Genomic DNA, 23,896 nt, shown 5'->3' with positions numbered 1-23,896 from the left:
AACTCCCCAACTTCCCTGCCCCAAGCCGCCCGACAAGCTGCAGCTGCCTTGGAAAATTTCGAGAAGAGCTTAGGGAGGCAGTTCTTAAACCGAAGGCTAGGTCTTCACCTACATTTGGACGTGAATTGCCCATTTCGCTCGGGTTGGATTTCCCGGCCCGTAACCTGTCTCTGCGAGGGCATGGGGCGAAAGGCGTGGGGACTGTCCTCAAGCGGGGAGAAGCCACCCGCAGACGTGCCCCCAGGTGATTTGCTCTGGGCAGTTGTTTGCACCGTCTAAACTGCCTTTGCGATCTGGCCACTGGCAGGAGCCGGGCGATCAGCTTTCTACTCCTGCCAGCTCAGAGCCCGGAGGTGAGCTCATGCTAACTGCGAAACACAATCGCTTTCTCTGCACCCACCCTGTGCCCATCCTTTCCCACGACCTCCCTAACGCAGCCCCCAACCCCAGTCCTGGGTTTTGAGGACGATTCTCAGAGCCAGACAAGAAGGCGCCTGGAGGGAGGCAGTAGGGTGCGCTGAGCAAGGCCGGGCGGTCCTCTAGCTCCGGGTGCAGGCGGGCAACGGCGGAAGATGCGAGGACGGCGGATCGGGCCAGGTGAGCTGTGGGCGGTGCTGCAGTGCTCTCTCACCGCCTGCTCCCGCAGCCTCGGCCCCACGGCTCCTGTGCCGCCCTGGGTATAGATGGATGGCTTCTGGATGAAGAAATTGAGTTTCAGGGTCTGCGTGACTATGGGTTCTCTTGTTTCTCTGTCTTTCTTCCTGTGTGTCTCTCTCCTTGTGTCTCTTTCTCCCTGCTGTTTTTTATTTTTTATTTTTTTGTCTGTTTTTATGTTCTCCCTTTCAATTTCTGCCTCTCTTTTCCTTCTCTACCCCTATATCCAAGGTTTTTGTTCATCTCTGTCTTGAAGTGATCCTTTCCTAATGCACAGCTCTCTCTCTCCCTGCCTGGTAGGACCCAAGCTCAGTTTGTCCCTTCTCCAGATGTTCTGGCTGACCCTTATGCTCCCTGTAGCTAAAAAGTTGGCTCCCTCTCAAGTGTCTTTCCTGAAGCATGTTGGGTTTCTGGAGGGGACTCCTTGTGATTCAAGCTGTCACTACATCAGCACCCAGGAGTATGAAGTTTGTGTTTGTGCCAGAAGGAGGGGTGCCTGTCTAAAGCTGCAGCCTGGTATGGCCCCTCTGAGCCTCTGAGCATCTCTAACACCTCTTGAGTATGCCACCATGGAGATCTCTAGATGTTTGCAAGGCCAAAAGTGCTTCTGGGCAGCCTTCACTTTGAGGTAATGCTTTCAGGAAGAGCCTGGGTTGTTGTAAGCAAAACCCAGAAGCACTTCCGTTACCTCTGAGCTTAAACTAGAGAACCTGAGGAGGCAGCGCTGCAGGGAGGATGAGGCCAGAGGTCACCTGAGAACCACAGGGGCAACTCACAGTAGTTTTACTGGAGCTCTGGGGGTTGGAGGCACATTTGCTGTTTGACATTTTAAAAATTATTTTGGTGCCTTCAATTGGAGCTTGGGCAGTACTGCAGATGGGCCTGCCTGTCGAAAAAAGAGTGAAATCTTAAAGTCAAGAGACAGCTTGCCGACTAGGCTGAAGGATTGTGTTTGCTGAAAAAGATTCCAGGGGGAGCTGATTCCTTCTCTGGTGTGTGGATCTGAGGCACTTGCAAGAAAAGAGAGCGCTTGCCTTATGCTTAGTTCCCCCGTGCCCTGGGCTGGGAAGGAAAGGAACTGAATGCCAACATTAGCAGTGTGGGTTGGGACCAAAACCATTCAGAGAAAACACTGTCATTTTCCTCTAATTTGCAAATTGCAGCTATTCATGTTGGATTGAACAGCTGAGGGGAAAGAGCCCCCAGTTTTCACCTGCATTTATTGAGAAGAGGCTGGTAGTAGGAGGGATGCACCAACTTGTAGCTTGTGCTGCAAGCTGGATATAAGCTTGGTGTGAGCATCCTGGTTAACCACTGCCCATGTTCAAATATACAGAGATAGATTCCAACAGTCTCTTCCCATAGCCTTATTTTTGCGTGTGATCTTAGAAGCTCCTGGCATGTAAGTCCAGTCCCCAGTTTCCCAGCCTCTGTAAACCTGCAAAATGAATAGAGAGAATAGTGGAACACAGACCCATTGTTCAAAGACACAGTCACTTTAGGGAAAGAAGAAAAGAACGGGTAGGTGAATCTTCTCTGGGATTGCAGGGTTCAGCTCAATGAAGACTGTCCTGTATAAAAGAAACTCCTCTAAATGGTTGAATTCTTAGCTCTCCAGAGATCTGAGTTTTCTTTTCCCCAGTCCCTGTGGGTTGCTGTGGGGAATGTGCCAAACCTATCATTTGAGATAAAAATTTATGGTGAGGTAAGCTTCTAGGCTGGGGGAAGGAAGACTTAGTGACTGAAATGGGGGATGCTAAGCACTGGGGGGCAAGAAGGAACAAGGAGATAGTAATGGATGTAACAAATGCTGCAGCTGCCAGCAAAGCCTGGATCGAACTTCCTTCCTGAAAATGAGGACCTGGGCAAGAATGACCACTCAGATGTAAACAGTGTCTCTGACTGGGAATTCTCATCTGCCTGCCGGTGGGCCAGAGCTGAGCAAGTCCTTTCTCTCCTGTATGCACACTGAACTGGTTAGTAAGTGACATGTCAGAGGACAAGAATCATATTCAGTGGATCTTTCAAATCCAGGAGTTTGAGGCTAATGAAATTAGTGTGTGGCCAGGGCTCTGCCAACTAGAATTAAGTCACTGCAGCCACCCTGCAATGCATTTTCAGCCTGAAGGGAGCATCAGGGAGGAATTTCGGGAGATTTGTTTCTGAGCCTGTACAAAATAATACTCTCCTAATGCTAAGAAAGATTAAATGTAAATTAATATTGACTACGAGTAACATATTTAAAAAATAATCGCCGAGTGGGGGGATGGCTTAAAGTGGAGAGATTATATAATATGAATAAATCTCCAAAATAAATCTCCAAAGAATAAATCTCCCCTGACCACTGTTTCATGGGCTATAAGTAAGATATATTACAATGGAAATTAATGGGAACGTTTTTAGTCAGGGCTTCTCTGCGATTGACTTGAGAGCAAACACTCTGAGAGTATAAATTACTCTTGCTATGTGCTGACTCTGAATGAACAATATTTCATGTGCAGTGACATGGTCTAAGCTATAGACTTGGAATTGAATGGCATCTGTTTCAATTGTTTTGTTCTCTCAAGAGCAACTAGATAGAAAAAAGTGGTCAATTTGACCCCTGTGGGAGCGTGTTGCAAATCTAAACCTGTGTCCCTCATACCATAAATGAAATACATTTGTAAATTTGTAAGTGTTTTCCTTCTGTTCATTGATGCTTGAGTATAATCTCAAACTTTGGGAGCAACACTTTATACATAAGTACTTGGTTTTCTTCCCTTTTTCTTTCTCTTTCTCCTCTCTCTGTTTCTCTCTCTCTCTCTCTCTCTCTCTCTCTCTTTCTCCATCTTATGTAATTGGATAGAACTGGGCACCTAGGATGATGTGGTGTTACTATAGTGGGATTTTTTTTTTTTAAATCAACTCTAACTTACCCTTCTAAAAATTTCATAAATACAGGTGTCGGTGCCATTTGGAATAGTCTCTATAACAATTTGTCTCCACATTTACTGTGTTTCAGCAGATTTACCTAACAGATGGTGAGTGGGCAATTTGTAAAGGGGCATTTTTTTAAAAGAGCGGAGAGGGAAGGAATTAGAGACAGGCACATACTATATTTGAAGTTACCTCCACGTGTATTTTATGTATGTATACCCATACAATTAAGAAGTCTTTGGATGTTTTATCTTCAAGAATAATTCAGATAATGGATTACTTGAATATCATAAACATTTAGGGTTTAACAGATTTGCTACATATAGACGTTGTATCATGGATTTAAAAGACCATAGCCAGCGGGCAGCGGCGGGCGGAACGACCGAGGGGCGGCGCGGGCTGGGCGGCGGGTGCGGGGGTCCGTGCTTCCGCGTGGTGGAGGGCTGGGGTTCGCCGGAGACGCCGGGTTGCTCCGCGTTGCCAGGTTACCGAGAGCGTGCCCCGCGCCCGCTCTTCCGCCCGGGCCGCCCTCGGCGCCGCCTGAGCCGTGGTGCGGGCTGCGTGGGGCGTCGGTTCCGCGGAAGCCTGGGTAGGGCGCTGCGTGCGGGACTCTCGTCGCTCGTGGACGGGGCGCGAGCGCGCGGGGGACGTAGGGCGCCGACCTGGGGCTCCCCGGCGCTCCGGCTCCGCTCAGGGCGCCCGCTCAGGGGCCTCCGGCGCGAGGCCCCCTTTCTGGTCAAGATGGCGGCGTCCAGGCGGGCGGCGCCGAGGTGAGCTGGAGCTGGGCCCGGAGAGGGACGAGTCTGCCAAGCCCAGGACTTGGACCCCGGGCTGGTCTCCAGTCTCCCGGGGAGCGGCAGGTGAGTGGGTGCGGCCGCGCGTAGGTCCTTCTCGTGGGGTGGTCAGCTCTCCGTGCGTCCGCAGACTTCTTTCCTCTGATAGTCAGATCTGGGGTGGCCCAGGTTGGAGGCGAGGGTGCTTGATTGGGGAAACCTGAGGGGTTTAAGGACTCTGTTGGGATCGTTTCAGACCCCAGCAAGAAGCTGAGCAATTTTCTCCTGACTCTCTTCCCGGCTAAGTTTTCTCTCTTCTCTGAAGACGCTAGCTTTTCTGAATCACTTTGTTACCCGGGGGGATACAGTTGGTGGTTCTGACCGTGGAACGTAGGACCCGGCGCGGGGAAGCCTGAGCTGGTTCTAGTTACTTTGTTTGCAAAGCACTTGTCTTGTCTTTGGAATCTTTGTGTATGTAACCAACGTTGGGAAGAGCCAGCGTTTTCTCCTCCAAAACACTGCGAGGGGTAACTTTATACGTAAGAAACAAGTGGGCGTTCGCATCCATCCCTTTTCCAACCACTGAGCCTTGGTTGTGTTTCCTTTCTTTAAGTTTGTCTCGTTTTGAAGTGATAACAAAAACAAACAAAAAAGACCATAGCCAGTTACACAAAGTATACTCTAGTCTCAGTCCTGCCATTAATTAGCTATGTTACCTTAAGTCATTTAATTTTTCTAGGCCTCATTTTTCTCATGTGATGTTTTTTCTTTGAAAAAGTATAGTTTCTAGAAGTCTCTACTCTCTGTGTCATAGTTCAGCTTGGAGAAAACCTGTTCTTATCCAAACTCCATGACATTGTATTTCCAGCTCCAACTTCGGACTTTGAGTGAGTTGGGGGCAACTCTTTAAGGATATTTTCACACAGCTTTTTAAGTTAATATCAGTCTAGCTGACTTGTCATACTCAGACTTTCTCCCATATTCTTTTACCAGTGTGTTCCTTAGTCATATATATAAAGACTGTTGTGGGAAAAAAGACCTCCTGGGTCAGCTTACTGCATGGTCATCGACACAGGGCAGGGAGTAAGATTCTGTGGATTTTACAGAAGCAGATACAGGTTTCATTATCCATGTCCTCTCCCCTTTCATCTTACAAAAACAGCAGGCTTTTCTTGGAGAACTGCCAGATAATGCCATCCTGCCTCCTCACGGGCCCCGGGGATGAGTCTCCCAGGGACTGAACTCCAGTAAAGCAGGTGATTGGCTCATGCGTAGGCATCTGACCTCGGCTAAGTCTATCAGACTCCTCCCCAGGACTTTTCTCTCAGAGAAAAATGGAAGAATTGTCTTTTCTCTCTGGAATTTCTAAGCTGGGGAGATACGACTCTGGGACTCCCAGTTAGCATCCAGCACAAGAAGAGACTTTCTGTAAAATAAAGTCTTGCAGAGGTAAGCAGGGCTGAGCGATGGAGAGAGAGCTGGAACCCTGCTGATACTCTGGAACTTCCAGATCCAACTGTATCTGAATATGGCTGCATCCCTGAATTTCTAGTACTTGTTTGTTGAGGTTGTTGTTGTTGTTGGGTTTTTGTTTTTAAATTTCCTTTGACTATTTTGAATTTGTTTTCAGTAATGTGCATTTGAAAGCATCATAGCTAAAAGAGCTAATTTCCTACATTAATGTCAGGTTTGCTGACTGGCATTCCTTAAGTGAAAAATAATATCCGCTATTTTCTTTAAATAAAGTCCTTCTAGCTCAGGTTTGAGATATTCAAAACTCTGCCTCCTACCCCCCTCTTTTCCAACATTTACTATATCACCTTGAAGCATTTGTGACCACATCTTTCCCATCTAGACGCAGTTGAGAGAGAGACCAAAGACTTCTGATATAAACTGCAACCTATACGCCTCCTACCTGGAAGCTTTAGAACATACTTGATTCTTGTCATTAAAGCAAATCTTTTGTTGTTGTCTCCAGGGCACAGAAGCATTTTCATGGCATAATCGAGTACAAAGTACATTAAGCCTAACTCTACTTCTCACCCTCTTTTACTTTAAATAGGCAGAAAAGAACAATCTCAAACACATTTTCCCAACAAATAAAATACATATACGATTATGTTTAGAAGACGTTTATGCAACATATAGTTAGACTGATTAATTAATGGACCTTTCGCCAATTGGCACAGTAAATATATATGTTCAATGTGCTTAATTAAAAAGAAGACAATAACATATTTTTACAGGTTAATTATCTGAGAAGAGTATTGTGCCAGCACACTTGATGCTACAGTATTTCATGTTTGACAGGTAACCTTCTTTCAATTATATTTACTGCTAAATGTTTCTTGGATCAAGCTATTAAATTATAAGGTCAAAAGTAAAATGATATGAAATTACAATGAAAAGGGACACATATCCCACTTTATGAGAATAGAAGTTCTGATTTCTTTTCAATACTACTAGTAGTGACCACAGTACTAATTTGAGCCCTTACTATGAGCCCCTGTGCCCATATACATTTAGTTCTTACAGTAGTTCTGCAAAGGGCATATAATAATCCACACTGTAAAGCTGAAGAAAGTGATTCTCATAGCTGAAAGTCACATAGCTGGTGAGTGGCAAAGTCTAGATTCAAACTTAGAGTCGTCTGACAATGCCCAGGTTGTTGACCACTATGTACACTGCTCAATTGTTGCACCAATAAAGAAGTGCTTGAAATAATTATAGATTTGCCTACCCTGAAACTGCAGTGATTTAAAGACATCAAAGTTGCCAGTTGCTTAACCACATCTGCTTACAGTAAGAAATTACATTTTATTTCATTTCTAAAACAAGATTAATTCTGCAGGCCCATAGAAACTTGAGCACACAAATCCTACCTCCAAATGAAAGATGCTTGTTTTCCACTATTCAACAGATGGCCCTGTACAGAGGCAATAAATATATAGTAGAATTTACATTCAAATAAATGAGAAGAGAGGTTTCTTCTTGTCCTGATTCAGTGCCCATCATTATGGATTATGATGGCTCTTCCCAAACTTTACTTCATTCACTCCACTCTTTCTACAAAACTCCAGTAATGGAATCCATCATTCAGATATATGTGCAAAGCGAAAGGACTGTATTAGTACAGTTGCTGAAAGTCAAGTTGATAGAGCACAGGAAATAGATCCTAATACATGCAACATTAATGGTTGTGTGGGCCTTGGAGTGAGGGGTAGAAGAATTTTCAGTTTAATGGAATATTTTGCCTCTTGCTATGAAAGTGTGGCTTAATAGTCTTGTAATTGGTCATTTACAGAATCCTCCATCTCTGGGTTTCATGCTTTCTTTACTCTGCAGCTGTCGATTCCTTCTCTTGTTCTGGATGGAAGATAGCAACGAAGCCACTTCAAAGGGCTCAGCCTGCCTTTTTGTGTTATTGTTTAGATGAAGATATTTCCATTTATTAAAGCACACTATTTAAACATTTTTATGATGTTTCAAACTTGACTGTGTTCTGAAGGTGTGAGCACAGGCAGACATAATGGGGGATGTTTTCCAGGAGAGAACATACCCTTATCAAAGGAATTATCAGAATTTTCATGTATGGATTGAGAATCAAATTCTGGAGTTAGACCTGAATTTAAATTCATACTCACAACTTATTACCAGTCTCATCTTGATCAAACAGTTACCACACTTCTCATCAATTTCCTTATCTTTGAAAGCGGAATAAGAGAAGTATGCCTGGTGGAGTTACACATAAAGCTCATCTGATAGAATATTCATAAGGATTTTGCACAAAATATACATGGAAATATTTTAGCACCGAGTTTAGCATGCGATTTGTCTTCAATACATTTAAGAGCTATTATTTTATTATTATTATGCTATCATTAAATATCACTATTACTTAAATGTCATTATTGCTAAAATTGCTGTAAAACTACCGCAATAACCCATGATGAATTCCCCTCTTCTGTTTCCTTTGTTTAAATGGAAAATATATATATAAATCTAGACAGAGAACACGTTAGTGATCCTATTCAGTGGAGTGAGAATTTCCATGGCACTGATTAAAACAAATCCTGAATTGCATGGACTTAAGATAGCAGAGAGGGGCTTCCCTGGTGGTGCAGTGGTTGAGAGTTCGTGACCCGATCCGGGAAGATCCCACATGCTGCGGAGCGGCTGGGCCTGTGAGCCATGACTGCTGAGCCTGCGCGTCCGGAGCCTGTGCTCCGCAACGGGAGAGGCTGCAACAGTGAGAGGCCCGCGTACCGCAAAGAAGAGAGAGAGAGAAAAAAAAAAAAAAAAGATAGCAGAGAGGCTAAGAGATTTGAAGTTAGACATCCCCAAGTGTGAATTCTACTGTGACCCTCTTCTAGCTCTAGAACCTTGAGGAAGTTACTTAAACTTTCTGAGCTTTACTACTAGTTTCCTCATCTGTATCTTTTTCAGGACTATTTATCAAGCATCTTCCTGTTCTCTATGCTTGGACTATCAATGAATAAGTTAGACAAGAGCCTTTGCCTGCGTGCTCCTTCTTGCATGCTTTCTCCCTCCTTACACTCTCGTGTGGAAACGGATGTTATAAATAAATTCTATGCTTTGTCACAAGTTGATGGGCGCTACGGGTTAAGGAAAAGGATGTGAAGTTCACTGAAGAGGCTTGGGTTGGGAGTGCTGGAGGAGTGTACAGGTAGGTTCTCATTTTAAATAGGGTAGTCAGGGTGGATTTTATAAGTTGACATTTGAGCAAAGACTTGAAGTGAGGGAGTTGTCAGAATGTATGATGGGGAGACCACTCCCTGGGAGCAAGAATAACCAGTCCCAAAACTCTAAGGCAGAAATATGCCGGGCAGCTTGGAGGAATATCAAGGAGGCCACCGTGGCTGACTTAGTCAGTGGGGAGGAAGAGACAGCAGGAGGGCTGGAGGTCGGATATGTGATGGGATGGATTGGGTAAGCCCTGGGAGGCCATCACATGCATTGTGTCTTTTACTCTAAATGTAGGCAGCCAGGGGCAGGATTTTAGCCGAGGTGTGGCATGAACTGTCTCTTGTTTGAAAAGCATAACTCCATCTGTGGCCTTGAGGATGTGGGGAGAGAGTGGAGTCAGGGAGAATCTCGGGAGGCGACTACAGGATCCTCGAGGTCTATGTTGGTGGCCTGCACCAGGCTGCTAGCGGCTGGTAATTCTCAGAAGTGGCACATTGGGAAGGTTGTGACAGCATTTCGTGGTAGCTTGAATGCAAGAATGGAAAGGAAGAGGGGGTCAAGGGTGAATTCGAGACTTAGGGCCTGGGGAACTGGAAAGGTGTGGTTACTGTCACCTAAGATGGAAAAAGTTTGGGGTAGAGCATGTTTGGGGGATTAAAGACCAGTTTTGGAGGTATAAGATTTGAGATGTTTTCGTGACGTCCAAGTAGAGATGCTGAGTACACAGTTGGATACACAAGTCTGCAGTTCTGAAGAAAGGTCTAAACTAGAGATACACTTTAATACAATGGAGATATTAAGAATAATTACATGGAAGCGCTATTTTAAAGATAAAATGAAGTAATGCAATTAGCACTCTGTCTTCTCAAAACATTTAATAACTGTTAGCTAAAATAATTACCTGAAATGAAAAAATACCTATAGTTTGTTTTGTTGTTTGCAGTAAAAGTGAATAAAATGTCACAATTATTTTAATAGTATTTGTGACACAGTAGTTTTAGTTAAGACACCATGACTACAAACATTTACAATAAACCTTTCAGTCTCCTACTTTTCACTCTGATAGGGTACTTGGAACCATATTTTGTAAGGTTTAAGTTAGTTGTCATAGGGTACCTCTTTAATTAGAAGTAATTCTGAACTGTCTAGTTCCATGCAGTTTTATATACATATATGTATAATTATTATTTTATGATTTATCAAACTCAGTTGAAAATTTGCATCACTGATACACATTAGAATTTAAGCATTTGCCCAGGTATTCAAGGAAAAAAATGTACTTGTCTTGTAATTTCCATAGGGGTACTTACTTTCACATCTTCCCTTCACTTTGCAATCGAAAACATGGCAGGGGAAATATTATCTTACTGGTCTTTGAGTTCCCCTTAGCTATCTGCAAGTCCTTGAACAGCCTTTGTGGCTTAACCAAAATTCTCTTCCATCTTCATTCCGCTAACAGATATTGGTCTAAGCATGTACTTATACTAAAAAATGCATGACCACGTTGTCTCTACACATCTATAATTTTATGTTAACACTATCATTATGTAAGCTATACTTTAATTGTAATTATAACAGATTTTATGTCAACACACATCCATTTCTAGTGTTCATCTGGCGTTCAAGGGGAGAGCAGCATGTCGTAAATTTTATCAAAATATAACATCTGAAGAATAGAACAGAGGGTAATTGTGTAATTCTGTATTCACTCTAATTAAGTTCAGTGGAGTTGGCATAATAGAATTAAGATGAAAAAAAAAAAAGACATTGAGGTACCACGGCTCCCTCTCCTAACACACCCTTTTCGTATCCGAGAGCAGAGACTCAGCACCTTTCTGTACAGAAATGGAGACAGGAAGAGGCCAGAGGATGAATGACAGGAACGAATGAGGTGGAACTTTGAAGAGCAACATGGAAATGAAATACTTCTTTTGTATTTGGTAGGTGGGGAAAATGTACCAGCGTGTATGCCTACTGGGACCATGTTTTCCAGAACAGTTAAGCCCAGTGTCAACTATGCTGTCCCACCTTCCTCGTAAGTAGGAACATACTGTTACTTGAATCTTTGCTTCCTGTTTCTTGATACCTGGTTGAGAAGATTATCACAGGAACTGCATCTTGTTAGCAAATACACTGTTTTGAAATGATTGACACTCACTGAAGAGTGGCAACTCCAAGCTTGCTCTCTCTTGATCTTGGACTGTTTAAGTCTGGAGTGCAGGAGTGGGTTATGGGGAAAGACCATTGGAATTCTTATGTCTTCAGCATAATGGTTATAGCATAATGGTTAGGAGTGTAGGTGCTGGTTCCAATCTCTGCTTTCCACTTGCTAACCATATGAGCTTGGGCAATTTACCTGATTACCTGAACCTCAATACTCCTGCCTATAAAATGATGTTAATAATATTTCATCCCCATAGACTTGTTTTCAATGTTAAAATGAAGTCACTTACACCAAGCACTTAATACAATGCCTAGAGCATAGTAAAGTCTATTATTATTACTATTACTACTACTACTACTACTATTATTATTACTATCACGATGCCAGGTGCTATTTTTCCTATGCCTTATTCCATTATCTTCTGCCCTGTCCCTCCATTTCTGTCTTGTTTCTGTACAAGGGTAGGTTTGTCACAGAGCATTTTCTTTCCCTAGTGTCTGACTCTTAGTCATCAAGGTGACTGGTCCACGACCCGGCATTCATTGCTGCTCGTTGAAGCAGCCCATTTTGAGAAGGGGAGTTGGATATTGATGCCAAGTTGGGTCAAGGAGAGAGAATTTTCTCTCTTCTGCACTCAGAGAGCTAAGTGAAATATTCAGGCCTCAGAAGGAGAATCAGGCAAAGGGCAACATGCTTAATTTCATACCTTAGTGATTAAGAACAAGTCAGACAGGCTGGATTTGAACTCATTTCCGTCATGTACTGACAACGGGATCTTAGGTGCTTTTGTAACCCGTCTGAGGCTCAGTCAACATCTGAAAGAGACGAATAACATTATCAGGACCTAGCGTATAGCCTCGTTGTAATAAGTGAGTAAATCCTTTTAAAACGTTCAGCACGTTGTTTGGCATATAAACACTTAATAAAATTTAGCTTCTTTGACTACTACCGCTGCTAATATTATTAAGTAGCTGAGCAGATCCGAGGCCCATTTTTTTCTTAGATTGCACATAATCATTTGGACAACCAGCTCACATTGATCAACCGTTGCTTATATGTAAACGCCCATGAACCCAAAGGTGCTTTAACTCTCTCCCAGTCAGAGCCTGTTCTGGGGGCAGAAGCAACACCGGCACTACCCCCGTCATCTTTGCCTTTATTGTCACTACACTGGCCTGCCGTACCGAGCACTTTCTGTTTGCCAGGCACCAAATTTAGCCCTGCGTATGCACTATATCATATAGTTCTCACACTCAGGTGGGAGACATTATCATCATCCCCAATTTTCAGATAAAGACGCCGAGGTGTTGGAAAGGTAAGAAACTTGACCCACAGCAAGAGATGGAGCCGGAGTATTCAAACCCTTCTCTCTGACCTCAAGAACCCTTAAATATTAGCATACTACTACATCCTGGTAAGAAAATCTGCTTCCAGCCACTCTGGTGAGAGTAGAAATGATTCTCAGTCCCCACATTCCTCTATTGCCCATGCCACCCTAGCCTCAGGACTAGGGGGGAAAGGAAGTGATCTCTTCAAAGAGCAGCCAAAGGGAACCTACTCCCTTCTGCCTTTTCATAATCAACTAACCAATATTTTATTTCCTTCTTAAGAGTCCCCACATGTTCCTTTTGGTACTTAGCTTGGCCTTTTAGAATTCTGACATTCTGTACGTGACTCATCCACCGTATTTCACGTTAATTTATTGAGGTCAAGTATAGGGTCTTACTCATCCTGAAGTCCAGTTATCCCCTGTCACATCTAACTCTGTTCGTTTCTTCTTGTAGGACATCTGCAGATATTTATTTGAATTTTGTTGAATTGTTCTCATCAATAGTACATTAAAAGTTATACAGAAAGTGCTTTCTTATAAGGAAAACCGTCTAAATAGATTTCTAGCTCTTTACTTTTTATAGCACTATTGTAGAGATTATAGATCTCCAGGTAATATTTTTTAGATTGAGTTCTTCATATCATCTTATTTTTACATATAATGATAAATCTGAATTTTCTCTATCAAACCTCCAAGACTTCACTGGCTTGTAAGTTAGCTTGTTGATTATGTGTTGTTGACTTTTCCATTTACAATGATATTTGATCCTGGTAAGGATGGGGCTGGGTGGGAAGGTACATCTTAGGGCCATAAATTGGTTTTGTAGAGAACTAACATAAAGATCTAAAGTCTCATCATATTTCTGCAGAACTCATGAATCATTTTATTATAATTCCGTTCATTCAGGGAGTATAACACCATTTTCAAATTGTTATTCCTAATTCGTTCATCTTCTCTTCCTTAGTCTTAGTGAGAAGAGAGCAGGCTGAATGGAAGAAAGTCATTATGACCACTGGGGCCACTAGGGTAGGCATCAGTCCCAGAGTTTTGTTTTCATCTCTCCACTATTAATATTGGCTAATGTCTTGAGTGCTTACTTGGTGCAAATTACTTAGCCGACCATGGCAAATGGATTGTGTCGTTTCATCCCCTGATAGTCATACAATTAATGTATGTATTATTATGATATCCCATAATGCATACATGGAACAGAGCCTCAGAAGTAGTTATTTGCTCACCAAAATATGGTAGATGTGGAATTTGGACTCAGGTCTGATAGACTCCTAAGTCACTCCTAGTGATTTTTACCACTAAATTAAAGTTGTATACCTCTGGAGAGTAGATAGTTTCTAAAATTTCCTCAGCTCTAACGTTTTATAATTAAATTTTTGTCTGATGGCAAGCTTAACAGTTACGATGGGTAGGAAGGAATGCCAGCCTGTTGAATGGAATTTCCCTGAAATAAGCCTGTTTTATGACACCAGTTCACTCATTCATTCACTCAGCATGTATTGAATTTTGCTCTGTGCAAAGGCATTTTAGGCATCACAGTGGAGTGAGCGCCCCTTCCATAGACTCTCCTGCAGCACTCAGAGAAGTCTTGGACTGGTTTGCCTGTTATGGAATGGGGCTTGGTGATAGAAGCCTGGTTTGTCCTCCACTGATAAAACTAAGACATACTCATATGAGTTTATAGGCATCTTGAAGCCGTGGGATAGTAACACACATGAATCTTACCATTTTTGCCTGGGATTAATGATATAAAGGCTTTGGATTTGGGTATGGAAAATGGGTGCAATTATGGGTGTGTTGGTTCTACATATATATGGACATCACGTGTCATCAGCCTGCAGCTACCTGCCATTCCTCACTACTCCTTCTTTTCACAAACCAAACAAGTACCTTCTTATCTCTCCTGTGGATAAGCTCTTGACAGTGGCACTAGGGCCTCCCTCAATAAGTACATCATTGGCTAAACCAGTGGTTTCTCAGATATGCTCATTGAACAGCCCTTAAGGTGGATTGACATTCCACTGCCTAGAATAGAATATGGTGTTCTTTAGAAATCGGGGAGGGGGGGGGGAATAGGCCACCAGATGTACTGTCTTTAATTTAAATTGTTTATATATATATATATATATATATATATATATGAACAATTGTTATATATGTGTATGTATACTTGTTCATATGTATGAATGATTTAAAATTGAAGAGATTATATATATACACACACATATATATATATATGTATATTTAAATTTTGGCTTCTGTTAGCAAATTAAATTATTAGCAGATCCATACTGCAGGGAAATAACCAATCAGATTTCATTCAATAGCTTGCTTTTTTGTAGATTTATGGTTGTGATTTTATATCTGCAGGTATGTTTGCTGAAGAAAATATTTCTACCACTTTACACAAAATTAAATTCATTTAATACCAATGCGGCATGTCTCAAATGTCTTAATACAGTTTTAATCTTTAATCGCATCAGAAGTATGGAATTAGAAACATACCCCAAAATCATTTGAAGATATAATTACTTTCATTTCCCTTATACTTTTGAGACTTTTGAAAAATGAGTATTTAGTTGTACTTATCTGTTTCTGTCTCTCTAAGGATAGCAAACACTGAAACACAATTCTTTTTAAAAGTCAATATTAAAAATATATTGTCCAAGATGATCAAAACTAAGGAAGTGGCAAAGAAATTCAAAAATTTAAACTTTAAAAGGGTGCTTTTTTTGTGAATGTGTAGTACTTGTTCTTCTGAAGGAATTAATCTTTTTAAAAATTTAATTAACTTATTTTTTATTGAAGTATACTTGGTTTACAGCGTTGTGTTAATTACTGCTGTACAGCAAAGTGACTCTGTTATACATATGTATATACATTCTTTTTCATATTCTTTTCCATTATGGTTTATCACAGGATATTGAATATAGTTCCCTGTGCTATATAGTAGGACCTTGTTGTTTAGCCAGTCTATATACACCAGTTTGCATCTGCTAATCCCAAACTCCCAGTTCATCCCTCTCCCACCTGCTTCCCCCTTGGCAGCCACCAGTCTATTCTCTATGTCTCTGATTCTGTTTCTGTTTCATAGATAGGTTCATTTGTGTCATATTTTAGATTCCACATATAAGTGGTATCATGGTATTTGTCTTTCTCTTTCTGACTTACTTTGCTTAGTATGATAATCCCTAGTTGCATCCATGTTGCTGCTGCAAATGGCATTATTTCATTCTTTTTTTATGGCTGAGTAGTATTTCATTGTATATATGTACCACATCATCTTTATCCATTCATCTGTTGATGGACATTTAGGTTGTTTCCATGTCTTGGCTATTGTGAATATTGCTGCTGTGAAGATCAGGGTGAATGTGTCTTTTTGAATTATAGTTTGGTCTGGATATACGCCCAGGAGTGGGATTGCTGGATCATATGGTAGGTCTATTTTTAGTTTTCTGAGGAACCTCCATACTGTTTTCCACAGTGGCTGCACCAACTTACATTCCCACCAACAGTGTTGTAGGAGGGTTCCCTTTTCTCCACACCCTCTCCAGCATATGTTATTTGTAGACTTTTTAATGATGGCCATTCTGACTGGTGTGAGGTGGTACCTCATGGTAGTTTTGATTTGCATTTCTTTAATAATTGGCAGTGTTGAGCATCTTTTCATGTGCCTATTGGCCATCTGTATTTCTTCTTTGGAGAAATGTCTCTTTAAGTCTTCTGCCTATTTTTTTCATTGGGTTGTTTGCTTTTATTGTCATCAAGTTGTATGAGCTGTTTGTATATTTTGGAAATGAAGCCCTTGCTGGTCGCATCATTTGCAAATATTTTCTCCCATTCTGTAGGTTGTCTTTTCATTTTGTTTATGGTTTCCTTTGCTGTGCAAAAGCTTGTAAGTTTGATTCGGTCCCCTTTGTTTATTTTCATTTTTATTTCTATTGTTTTGGGAGACTGACCTAAGAAAACATTGGTATGATTTACGTCAGAGAATATTTTGCCTGTGTTCTCTTCTAGAAGTTTTATGGTGTCATGTCTTATGTTTAAGCCTTTAAGACATTTTGAGTTTATTTTCGTGTATGGTGAAAGGATGTGTTCTAACTTACTGGTTTATATAAGGCTGTCCAACTTTACCAACACCACTTGCGGAAGAGCCTGTCTCTTTCCCATTATATATTCTTGCCTCCTTTGTCAAAGATTAATTGTCAAAGATTAACTGAGGTGTGTGGGTTTATTTCTGGGCTCTGTATTCTGTTCCATTGATCCATATGTCTGTTTTTGTGCCAATACCATGCTGTTTTGATTACTGTGACTTTGGAGTACTGTCTGAGTCTGGGGTGGCTATGCCTCCAACGTTGTTCTTTTTCTTCAGGATTGCTTTGGCAATTCTGGGTCTTTTATGGTTCTGTATGAATTTTAGGATTATTTGTTCTAATTGCGTGAAAAATGTCATGGATAATTTGATAGGGATCGCATTAAATCTGTAGATTGCTTTGGGTAGTATGAGCATTTTAACAATATTAATTCCTCCAACCCAAGAACATGAGATGTCTTTCCATTTCTTTGAATCATCTTCACTTTCCTTTATTAATGTCTTACAGTTCTCAGCGTATAAGTCTTTTGCCTTCTTGGTGAGGTTTATTCCTAAGTATTTTATTTTTGGGGTTGTGATTTTAAAAGGCATTGTGTTTTTACATTCCCTTTCCGATATTTCATTGTTGGTATAAAGAAATGCAACCAATTTCTGTATGTTAATCTTGTATTCTGCTACCTTGCTGAATTCGTTTATCAGTTGTAGTAGTTTTCATGTAGAGTCTTTAGGGTTTTCTATATATAGTATCGTATCATCTGCATCTAATGACAATCTTACCTCTTCCTGAAGGAATTAATCTTGAAGTTCTACTAAGACTTTTGGGATACCTGTTTTAATGAGCCACCACTTCCTGCCTGAGATTGCACTATGCACCAGAGATTCTAGAATTAGCATAATAAAACTAATAATGCAAACAACAGCAACAAATCTTCACAAACCTTCCTTGCAAGGAAGTAAAGTCCACTGGAAAAACAGACAAGTGAAACACACATTCAAAATGGCAGTGATTCTCAAACATTTATGTGCTGAAAAATCATGACAAGCATGATAACCAGGGCAATTACTAGACCCCTTCTCCAGCTGGTCAGGTGTAAGGTCCTGTAACTCTATTTTTGGTGAATGCCTCCAGGAGAGTCTGAGACAGATGTTCTCAGTTGTCGTCGACCTTTAGTGTGCATCAGATTTGCCTGAGAATATTGTTAAAACACAGATTGCTGGGCTCCAGTGCCAGAGTTCTAACCAGTTCCCAGGTGTGGCTGATATTGCTGGCCCAGGGACCACATTTTGAGAACCACCTTTCAAAACTCTGCAGTATGCGGTTGTGTGTGTTGTGAATGAGACGGGCCCAGAGAACCAAAGGAGGGCAAAGGGACTCTGCCCTAAATTAGTCAAAGGTAACAATAGCAGCTAGAATTGATTGACCCAAGAAAAAATTATAAGAACTTTACCTGCATTTGCTCATTTAATCCTTTCAGTGAGGTACATAGGTGCTACTTAGTGTTCCTCTTTTACAGGGGTGTCCAGAGAAGGTAACTACTTTGCCCACGTCCTAAACTGGTAAGTAACAGATTAAGAATTCAAGTCTAGGAAGTCTGATTCCAGAGCCCACACCTCTACCCTTTCTGCATGTAGAGAGGAGTAAAGGGTTGTCAGTGAAGCCTTCCTGGGGGCCCTGGCCTCTGAGTGTAGATAGAAGGATGAGTGGACATAAAGATCATTATTTGTGTGTGGTGGGGGTAGGGGAGGAAGTATGAGGGCTTCCAGAAGAGCCCGCCCTCCCCATACATCTGCTATAAGCAAGTCTGATGATCAGGAGTCCGGAACATGAGTATGACTGTGGGATACTGAGAAGGGTTCTAGAACCCTGAGGTTAGAGTTCTGGATCAGTTAGTAGGTAACAGAAAGTGAATGAGTGATTTACCTTACTTTCCACGGGTAGCAGGAAGTTTGGAGATAGTCCCTCTAGCGTTAGTCCAGCTGCTGAAGGGCATCACCAGGGGACTGGGTTGCTTCGCTCTTCCAGCTTCCACATCTCTAGCATGTCCACATAGCTTCAAAGTGACCCCAGAATCTCCAATAGTGTTCCAACAATTTGGGCAGGAAGAAAGAAAAGGAAAAAAAAAAGAAATTAAGTAAGAAAAAAAAAAGGCAGTGTCTAACTCAGAGAGCAAATTTTTTACCACAGATGGTCAGCAGACTTGCACTTAGATCTCATCAGCTCAGATTTTAAACTGGCCACCTTAGCGTTAAGGATAATGGGGTCTCCTAAACCAGGGCTCTGATAGTAAGGAATAAGGAGAGAGTGGTACTGATTAGCAGTGCCTGCTGTCCCAAACAAATATCCCCAAACTATTTTTTTTTCAAACTATTTTTTTTATCCTATATTTTACTTTAAAGAATGGAGGGGAAACATTATGTATCTGTAAATAGCCTTTTAGAAAGGGTACAATTATATAGTTATACAACCCTCTGGAGGGCTCCTTTCTTCTAAAATCTCTTTAAAAACTGTTCAAGGTTAAGGACATTTTTATCTTAATTTAGTAACTTGCAGTCGATTATCTTGGAATGACATCCTGTCTCTGCAGATGTTCTATCAGGCTTTAGAAAATTCTAGAAGTGGACAGAGAAGTGTTATGTTACATGTATTTGCAATATGCACGTCTTTGAAATGAAATCCATTTAGGGACCAAAAGGCATTTCATGTCTTTGCTATACATTTTCACATATTTGCCTTTCCAGAATTCCTTTGAGCAAATCTGTCAGATGTAACCCATCCGTTTCTCCCATCTGAATTCTTTATTACTAAACATTCTTCAGTATGCTCTCACTCCCCTCGGTGAAAGGCGTTTCTCTGGGTCCTCACCCTTCTCATCTCATATGTGAATGCGTATCTTAAACTGAGGCAACAGTACGCTATGACTTCTCCATAACTTGAAGAACCCGTCTTTGTGGGAAAAAAAGTAGACTTACTAACTTAAAAGGTAAAATGCGCGCAATGTTTCTGAGAATTAAAAACTAAGATAAAAACATAAGCAATGGAAAAAACTTACAGTGGATCCTTTTCAAAGACTTTATTTTACAGAGAAGGCAACTGAGGTTTAAAGAAAAACTGCGTTAGTTAAACACTAAATAATAAACCTTAAACCTCAGTGGAGCAACACATGGACAGTTCATTTCTCACTCACTCAGGAGTGTAGTATGGACTTTGGTGGTCTGAGGGTCAGTTTTCTGCTCAGTTATTCAGGGACCCACCACCTTCATCAAGTGGCTCTACGTTTGTCCTAAAAAGGAAAGGAGAGAGGAAGCTGCAAGCTACAATTATCAACTCGTTATCCTTCAGACATAAACTCTTCAGGTCACCTCTGGTCACATTCTTTGGGATAGAACCATACCCAGATGCAAGCGGAGATGGAGAATGTTGTTCCTATCTTGGTCCTAGTGATGCCTCTACAGGCTGGAGGAGCTAATTAAAGTGTAGTCAACAGCTCGTTGTTTCTGCCACAATGAGTGATTAGCCTAAGACTGTGGATTAATTATGTGTGTGTGTCACATATACATATAATACACACAAACATATATATGTGTGTGTATATATACATTTTTTAGCATGAGTTGACACATGGGGCTTCTGCCGTACCAAAAGAGTACAAACTGCCTCTTTTTGCTTTTTCTTAATTGAAGTTGACTGCTACTATCTATTTCCCTTCATTTTGCTACCTCCCCCCCCCGCCTTTCAGTATTATATGAAAATTCTGAAAAATAATTTCAAAGTTTCCAGTGCTTTTAAAGGTAATAGAATACTCAGACCTTAACAATTTTCCTGTGTGAAACTTTTGCCAGACTAAAATAGTTAACTTATGAAAAGTAAATTTAGATTGATACAAAAGAGAAAATAAGCTGATTTTTTTTTTTTTTTTTACACAAATACCCTGAGCCAGGGTGGAAAATAAATGGAAAACTGGAGGAATTTAGATCCTTTTGTTGTAAATTTAAATATTTTTAATTGTAAAAATAATACAGGCTCATTGCAGAAACTCCAAAATTGAAAGGATTTAAAGAAAAAAGGAAAAATAACTCAAAATCCCATTTCTGATAAATCATCTCTGTAACATTTTTGAGGGTATCTTTTGAAACTTTTTTGTGATGGGGTGCATATAAATACAATGCAAGTATAAAATACCTTTAATTATTATATCAAACTACAAAACAGCTCTATAACATTTTTATTTAGTAATATAAGTATGATTACTCATCACCTAATAAAAATCTGCAGCATCATTTTTAATGGTTGAACAGCATTCTGTTATTTATTTAACCAGTCCCTACTGTTCAACATTTAGATTATTCCTGTTTTGCTTTGCTAAACAATGAGACAAGCATCCTTGTTCATATGTCTTTGAGCATTTGTTTATTTCCTTAGAATGGACTTCTAGAACTTGAATGGCTGGTTGTCAGTTCTGGTACATACTGACATATTGTCTTCCAGAAAGGTTACCGTGCTTTTTATTTCTACCAAGAATTTAACATCCAGTGTGGTTTCTTACACACACTCATCAGTACCAGTATTATCAATAACAATACCAGTATTATCAAGTTTTTTAAAACTTTGTCATTCTAGTCAGTAAAATATGGCACCTGAATTATTTTATTTGTATTTCTTTGATTAATAATAGCAAGGTTGAACATATTTTCATATCTTTATTGGCTGTTAATACTTTTTAGTTTGTGACTTTATGACATCCATTTTTCATCGATGTATAACAACCTTTTATATATCAATGTGTTTATTTTGTTTGTTGTAAATGCAATTTTTTTCTCTTCATTTATTAATTTTTATTTTGTGTGTGTTGAACTTCTTTAATACTGTCAAGTCTATTCAAAAACCCCTTAATGAACACAACAAATGTGGAAAATCAGTCATTCTCCTGCATTTTGTAATCAATTTATTTCCTTTTGGGCAGTACAGAAATGTAAGTTCTTATTTCATCTTATGGTTGGAAAGAATCTCTTCCCTCGGAAAGGGATTATAGTCTCCGTGATGCAGTAATGGGAGATTTTATAGGGTGGGCAGGGTCTACAGAAGAAAAAACCCTAAATCACACTCCATTGGTGGTTGCCTTATTTATAAAAATGGCATTTGAGGTTGTGTGACTGCCATCAGGTAAGCAAAATTAATTTTTAGCATGAAGTACTCCTATCAGCAAGAACAGCCTAGGATAGGCTAGCAGTAAGAAGTGAGGGGTTATGGGATTGGGGCATAGCCTCTGTTTCCTCCAATGCAGCTGGAAATTTAAACTCTGGGGCTCCTGCTTGATCCAATCAGCCCAGGTAGTATGTGTTGCCAGGTAGGGTGAATAGACTCAGAAGTACAAGAGCTCATCCTTGGTCCCCTCTGGAAATGAGCAGAGAATACTGTGTCAAGCAGAGGTGATCAGTCCATGGTCTGGAGACTTGGATCTCCTCACATAGTCCTTAAAGTCAGGGTGAGACAAAATGCCAATACAAATTATATTGATGACAGTATCAATGAGGTGACATTGAGTCCTTTGACCCAACGTGTGTCTGCAGTGTGCCATCCATTAGTAAAGGGGCAAAGCCATTTGACAGATCTATCTGATACAGTGAATGAATCTGACACGCATATTTTGAAAAACTGAAACTATCCATTTGTCAAGAACAGTGGCTACTTGTTCTGCTTTATTCCCCCTGGTAGAACTAGGTAACATTGCAGGCAGTAAGACGTTCCGGCATTTCACCCTGGAGTAGCCCCAAAACTGAAGAAGCTGTCTTATCAGTAGTTAGCTCCTTGTCACCAAGAATGTTAAAGTAGATTTGTATGATTAGCAAATTAAAGAGACTGTAGTGCCTACCACTACTGTATTCACTAAGGCACCCAAGTTATTCTAAAGAAATCCTAATAATACATTAGGACCGTTTTGAATATTTTTATTTGATTAGCCATAATCTTCTAGTTATAACATCCATCACCATTTTGACCACTGAAACTTGGCCTTCTTTTCTTACAGCCTAGCCCTGTGGTCTTGGGCTAATCACTAACCTGCTTAGATACAATTTTCTTCTCTATGAAATAGAAACAATATTATATGCTTTGAAGGACTGCAGGAAGATGAGCTGTAATGTTTATCAAGTGCCTAGTAAGTAGCCTGGCCCATAATAAATACTTGGCTAATTGTAGATGTTAGTTTCATTTTTAGTTTTATTTCCAAACATTGCTCTTTACTTTTGGAACTCTAAAATTTGTTTTGAGAGTGGAGGACTTGTTGTTTGGATTCCTCCAACACTCTCTGTATATTCTGTACTTCTATCCCTACATCATTTATATTAATGGAATAAATGATCTTTGGTCTGGTGATTCCAAGGTGACGAGGAGCTAAGTGGAGGTTCAGTATACACCTGGAAGTATGGATTTTCATGCCCAGTGCAAATGTGGGAAAGGCATTATTCCCACATTATAAAGGGGGTAAAGACCTCCAACTTGAGGAGACTCTGGGTTGAGAGATGAGAGATTTACAGGTACTGTGTTTATCCTGCAGGGTACCACAGGGGCTTTTATGTTCTGTAGCAAGAATTTGCACCTTATACCCTTGTAGTTAGATGTAAAGCATACCACATAACTAATATCTAGTAAGCATTAGAGTTAGAATAAATACCATTTATTTAACGTTTCCTTTGTGTTAAGCATTTTACAGTTACAACATATGGATGGATACTATATTGTAATGGTTAGGAGTGTAGTTTTTTGACCTGGATAATCCTGGATTGGAGTCTCATCTTTATTACCTCTTTTTTTTTCTGTTTTATTGAGGTATAATTGACAAAATTGTAAGATAGTCAAAGAGTATATCATGATGATTTGATATACATATCTGTTGTAAAAGGATCCTTCCCATCACGTTAATTAATACATCTAACAGCTCATGACACCTTTTTCCTTTTTTTCTTTTTTTGGTGCGAACACTTAAGTTCTATTCTCTCAGAAAATGTTAGTTATACAATACAGTATTATTGACTGTAGTAACTATGTTATACAGTAGATCCTCAGACCTTATTCATCCTGCAGCTGAAAGTTTGTACCCTTTTACCAGTCTTCCCCCCTTTTCCCCACCCACACCCCAGCCCCTGGCAACCAGTTTTCTACTCTGTTTCTATGAGTGTGGCTTTTTTTCTTTTTAGATTCCATATATAAATGATATCATTCGTATTTATCCTGTCTGGCTTATTTCATC

General features: G+C 40.5%; 1 long non-coding RNA gene across 1 annotated transcript; it reads left to right on the top strand.

Moving 5' to 3' along the window:
- The first annotated feature begins 5,518 nt into the window (after nt 1–5,518).
- Nucleotides 5,519–7,819, top strand: LOC132514342 (uncharacterized). Its single transcript, XR_009538755.1, has 3 exons — nt 5,519–5,792; nt 6,590–6,653; nt 7,689–7,819. It is a non-coding gene; the product is annotated as an uncharacterized LOC132514342 (long non-coding RNA).
- The last annotated feature ends 16,077 nt before the right edge of the window (nt 7,820–23,896 follow it).

Source organism: Lagenorhynchus albirostris, unplaced genomic scaffold (assembly GCF_949774975.1).
Source record: "Lagenorhynchus albirostris unplaced genomic scaffold, mLagAlb1.1 scaffold_202, whole genome shotgun sequence".
NCBI classification, from domain to species: domain Eukaryota; kingdom Metazoa; phylum Chordata; class Mammalia; order Artiodactyla; family Delphinidae; genus Lagenorhynchus; species Lagenorhynchus albirostris.
This window is presented reverse-complemented; position numbering and strand designations above follow the sequence as displayed.